This window comes from Lathyrus oleraceus, chromosome 5, assembly GCF_024323335.1.
Source record: "Lathyrus oleraceus cultivar Zhongwan6 chromosome 5, CAAS_Psat_ZW6_1.0, whole genome shotgun sequence".
Classification (NCBI taxonomy): domain Eukaryota; kingdom Viridiplantae; phylum Streptophyta; class Magnoliopsida; order Fabales; family Fabaceae; genus Lathyrus; species Lathyrus oleraceus.
In genome coordinates this window covers 567424934-567430212 of record NC_066583.1, presented here as the reverse complement: position 1 = coordinate 567430212, position 5279 = coordinate 567424934, and the positions used below count along the sequence as shown (strand labels likewise).

The 5279-nt window shown below is 39.9% G+C and overlaps 1 non-coding gene across 1 annotated transcript; it reads left to right on the top strand.

The window, feature by feature from the left end:
- The first annotated feature begins 4816 nt into the window (after nucleotides 1-4816).
- On the top strand, nucleotides 4817-4923 carry LOC127089003 (small nucleolar RNA R71). Its single transcript, XR_007790785.1, has one exon. It is a non-coding gene; the product is annotated as a small nucleolar RNA R71 (small nucleolar RNA).
- The last annotated feature ends 356 nt before the right edge of the window (nucleotides 4924-5279 follow it).

Here is a 5279-nt window from a genome sequence, read left to right as displayed (position 1 = left end):
TGTGGGTTGTCTCCCACTAAGCGCTTTGTTTAATGTCGCAAGCTCGACAATAAACTATCAAATATAATCTATAAAATTTGGGGGCACTACGTCTAAGTCCAGGACTTGTGAATCTTCAATGTTTTCTGTATGATGATAATGTTTTAGACGCTGCCCGTTTACGATAAACGGTTCAGTGGATTTTCCTTTAATTTCCACCGCTCCATTGGGGAAAACATTAGTAATTTGAAAAGGACCTGACCATCTAGATCGTAGTTTTCCCGGGAATAACTTTAGCCTAGAGTTGAATAACAGGACTGTATCGCCTTGTTCGAAGGTTTTCCTTGATATGCGCTTGTCATGCCATTGTTTTGTTCTTTCTTTGTAGATTTTGGCATTCTCGTAAGCGTCTCGCATGAGTTCTTCTAATTCGTTTATATCAAGGATTCGCTTTTCACCGGCGGCCTTATAGTTTAAATTTAGATTTTTAATAGCCCAGTAGACCTTATGTTCCAATTCTACCGGGAGGTGGCAGGATTTTCCATAAATAAGCTTAAACGGGGTTGTCCCTATGGGAGTTTTGTAAGCAGTTCGATACGCCCATAAAGCTTCTGGTAATTTCAATGACCAGTCTTTCCTTGAGGTGGTGACTGTTTTTTCCAATATTTGTTTGATTTCTCTGTTAGACACTTCCACTTGCCCACTGGTTTGAGGGTGGTAAGGTGTCGCTACTCTATGCCTTACGCCATACTTAAACAGTAGTTTTTCGAGTACCTTGGATATGAAATGCGATCCACCATCACTGACTACTATTCTCGGGACACCAAATCTTGGAAATATTATATTCTTAAAGAGTCTAGTTACTACTCGTGTGTCGTTTGTTGGAGAAGCTATAACTTCAATCCATTTTGATACGTAGTCAACCGCTACGAGTATGTACTTGTTACCGAAAGAAGACGGAAAAGGTCCCATGAAGTCTATTCCCCACACATCGAAAATCTCTACTTCCAAAATGCCTTTCTGTGGCATCTCGTCACGTCTAGATATGTTTCCTGCGTGTTGACATCTATCACATTTCTTGATAGCCGCATGCACATCCTTCCATATATTCGGCCAATAAAAACCGGCTTGTAGGATTTTGGAGCAGGTTTTGGATGTACTTGCATGTCCACCATAAGGAGCGGAGTGACAGTGTTGGATTATATTTTCTACCTCTTCTTCAGGTATACACCGACGGAAAATACCGTCGGGGCCTCTTTTGAAAAGTAAAGGGTCATCCCAGTAATAGTGTTTTATGTCATAGAAGAATCGTTTCTTTTGCTGGTAGGATAAAGTAGGTGGAACTATTCCGGCAGCTAAATAATTGACGAGATCAGCGTACCATGGTGTAACACATATAGCTAAGGTGGTTTCTACCTGTTTATCAGCTTTATTTTCTTCCAAACTAGCTATAAGTTTATCGTACGAGAAATCATCGTTGATCGATGTTGTTTCCAGTTCCAGGTTTTCAAGTCTAGAGAGGTGATCTGCTACTACGTTTTCAGTTCCTTTTTTATCTTTGATTTCCAAATCGAACTCTTGTAGCAACAGGATCCACCTTAGGAGTCTAGGTTTAGCATCCTTTTTTGTTAAGAGGTACTTGATAGCGGCGTGGTCGGTGTAAATGATTATTTTGGCTCCGACCAAGTAAGAACGAAATTTATCTAATGCAAACACTACTGCTAATAGTTCTTTCTCGGTTGTGGCGTAATTCATTTGTGCTTCATCTAGGGTTCTACTTGCGTAATATATGACGTGAAGCTTTTTATCCTTTCGTTGTCCTAAAACAGCGCCCATGGCGTAATCACTGGCATCACACATTATTTCGAATGGTTCGTTCCAATCTGGTGTTTGCATTATGGGTGCAGAGATCAATGCTTGTTTAAGCGTTCGGAATGCTTCTAAACATTTGTTGTCGAAGATGAATTCAGCATCTTTCATCAATAGTCCGGTCAAAGGTTTAGTTATTTTAGAGAAGTCTTTAATGAATCATCGGTAAAAACCGGCATGTCCTAAGAAGCTTCGTACTTCTCTCACAGTTTTCGGAGGTTGAAGGTTTTCGATTACCTCTATTTTGGCTTTGTCTACTTCAATTCCTCTACTTGAGATGATATGTCCTAAAACAATTCCTTCTTGTACCATAAAGTGACATTTTTCCCAATTAAGTACTAGGTTTACTTTTACACATCGTTCCAGAACTTTTTCTAGGTTTTCAAGACATTCTTCAAAGCTTTGCCCGCATACGAAAAAGTCATCCATAAATACTTCCATGATATTTTCGAGAAAATCGGCGAATATTGCCATCATGCACCTTTGGAAGGTTGCGGGAGCATGGCACAAGCCAAACGGCATTCGTCTATAAGCGAAAGTGCCAAAAGGACACATGAATGTTGTCTTTTCTTGGTCATCAGGATGAATTGGTATTTGAAAGAAGCCTGAGTAACCGTCTAGATAGCAGAAATGAGAATGTTTTGATAATCGTTCTAACATCTGGTCAATGAATGGTAAAGGGAAATGATCTTTTCGGGTTGCTTTGTTTAGTTTCCTATAATCAATGCACATTCTCCATCCCGATTCGATTCGTTTGGTTATAGTTTCCCCTTTTTCATTTTCCATAACTGTTATACCTCCTTTCTTCGGTACTACGTGTACAGGACTAACCCATTTGCTATCAGATATAGGATATATGATACCTGCCTCTAATAACTTGGTTACTTCCTTCTTCACTACCTCACTCAGGATAGGGTTCAGTCTCCTCTGATGTTCCCTAGAGGTTTTACAGTCTTCTTCTAGCATGATGTGGTGCATACAAATAGAAGGACTTATTCCTTTAAGGTCGGTGATGTTGTATCCTAGTGCGGTTGGATATTTTCTTAAGATATGCAGGAGTTTTTCGGTTTCGAGTTTTCCTAGGTCTGCATTAACTATCATTAGTCGTTCAAGTTCTAAGTCTAGGAATTCATATCTCAGATTTTTGGGAAGTGTTTTCAGGTCTAGGGTTGGTTTCTTAAGGCATTGCGTAGGATCCGGTGTTATTGCTAAACATTGGGTGAGTTTGTCTTCTACAAGATAGTCAGACGATTTGTCCTTTTCTAACTCTGTTTCTTTTATGCATTCATCGATGATATCCATGAAGTAACATGTGTCATCTATTGCAGGTGCTTTCAAAAATTGGGAAAGAATGAACTCAATTTTCTCTTCTCCTACTTCGAAAGTGAGTCGTCCTCGTTTTACGTCTATGATCGCACCGACAGTTGCTAAGAATGGTCTTCCCAATATAATGGGTGTAACTTCATCTTCTCTAATGTCCATAATTATAAAATCGGTTGGGATGTAGAATTGACCTATGCGCACGGGAGCGTTTTCAAGAATTCCTACGGGATATCTAATAGAACGATCTGCTCATTGCACAGACATTTTAGTTGGTCTTAATTCTCCCATTTCAAGTTTCTTGCATATGGATAAGGGCATAACACTAATACCGGCTCCTAAATCGCATAAGGCTTTATCTATGACAAATTTTCCTATGTGACAGGGTATAGAGAAACTACCTGGATCTTTAAGTTTAGGAGGCATATTCTGGATTATAGCGCTACATTCAGCAGTGAGTGTAACAGTTTCGCTATCTTCAAGTTTCCTTTTATTAGAAAGAATTTCTTTTAAGAACTTAGCATATGAGGGCATCTGCGTAATAGCTTCTGTAAATGGAATTGTGATGTTTAACTGTTTCAGTAGGTCAACAAATTTTTTAAATTGGCCCGCATCTTTGGTTTTAATAAGCCTTTAAGGGTAAGGGATAGGTGGTTTATAAGGTGGTGGAGGTACATAAGGTTTTTTCTTTTCTACAGTTTCCTTATTACTCTCTTCCTTTTCCTTTGGTGTACTTTCTTCCTCAATTGACCTCTTAGAGTTTTGGTTTTCATTTCTTGGATCTACTGGTCCTTCCACTTCCGTTCTACTTCTTAGTATGATTGCATGAGCGTGGCTTTTCGGGTTAGGTTGGGGCTGTCCAGGAAATGCACTAGTTGGGGCAGCAGTAGGCGCTTGTTGTTGAGCTACTTGTGATATTTGTGTTTCCAGCATTTTGTTATGGGTAGCCAAGGCATCTACTTTACTTGCTAGTTGTTTGATTTGTTCACTAGTGTGTATATTCTGGTTTAAGAAATCTTTATTAGTTTGCTGTTGAGAAGCTATGAAGTTCTCCATCATTATTTCCAAGTTGGATTTCCTAGGAACATTATTGTTAGGTGTAGATGGGGTCGGCTTTTGATATCCAGGAGGTATAGCTGGGGCTTGATTTGGAGCTTGTCCTGGTGCGTATAAAGCATTATTACTCTTATATGAAAAATTAGGATGATTCTTCCAATTTGAGTTATAGGTGTGTGAGTAGGGATTTCCTTGAGCATAATTCACTTGTTCTGCTTGGATTCCTATTAGGAGTTGACAATCTGCAGGAGTGTGACCTTGGATTCCACAGACTTCGCAATTTTGAGTTGCGGCAACCACGGTGGTTGGAGGTGATACATTCAAACTTTCAATTTTCTGGGTCAGGGCTTCCACTTTTGCATTAACATGATCAAGGCTACTTATCTCGTACATGCCACTTTTCGTTTGAGGTTTCTCTACCATTGCTCGGTCGCTTCCCCACTGATAATGATTTTGGGCCATGCTTTCGATAAGTTGATAAGCATCGGCATAAGGTTTATCCATAAGTGCACCATCTGCTGCGGCGTCTATTGTTAACCTTATGTTGTACAAGAGACCATTATAGAAGGTATGAATTACTAACCAGTCCTCTAAACCATGGTGTGGACAAAGTCTCATCATGTCTTTGTATCTTTCCCATGCTTCGAAAAGAGACTTGTTATCTTTCTGTTTAAATCCATTTATCTGGGCTCTCAACATAGCTGTTTTGCTTGGAGGAAAATATCGGGCAAGGAAGACTTTCTTCAACTCGTTCCATGTGGTAACCGAGTTGGAAGGAAGAGACTGAAGCCATCTTCTAGCTTTATCTCTTAACGAGAAAGGAAAAAGGCGAAGTCGAATTGCCTCTGAAGTGACACCATTAGCTTTAACAGTATCAGCGTATTGGACAAATACGGATAAATGAAGGTTTGGATCCTCGGTAGGATTTCCAGAGAATTGATACTGTTGCACTGCCTGCAACAGAGAAGGTTTAAGTTCGAAGTTGTTTGCTTCGATTGCGGGTGGAGCAATACTCGAATGCGGCTCATCTTGCGATGGAGCGGCGTAATCTCGAA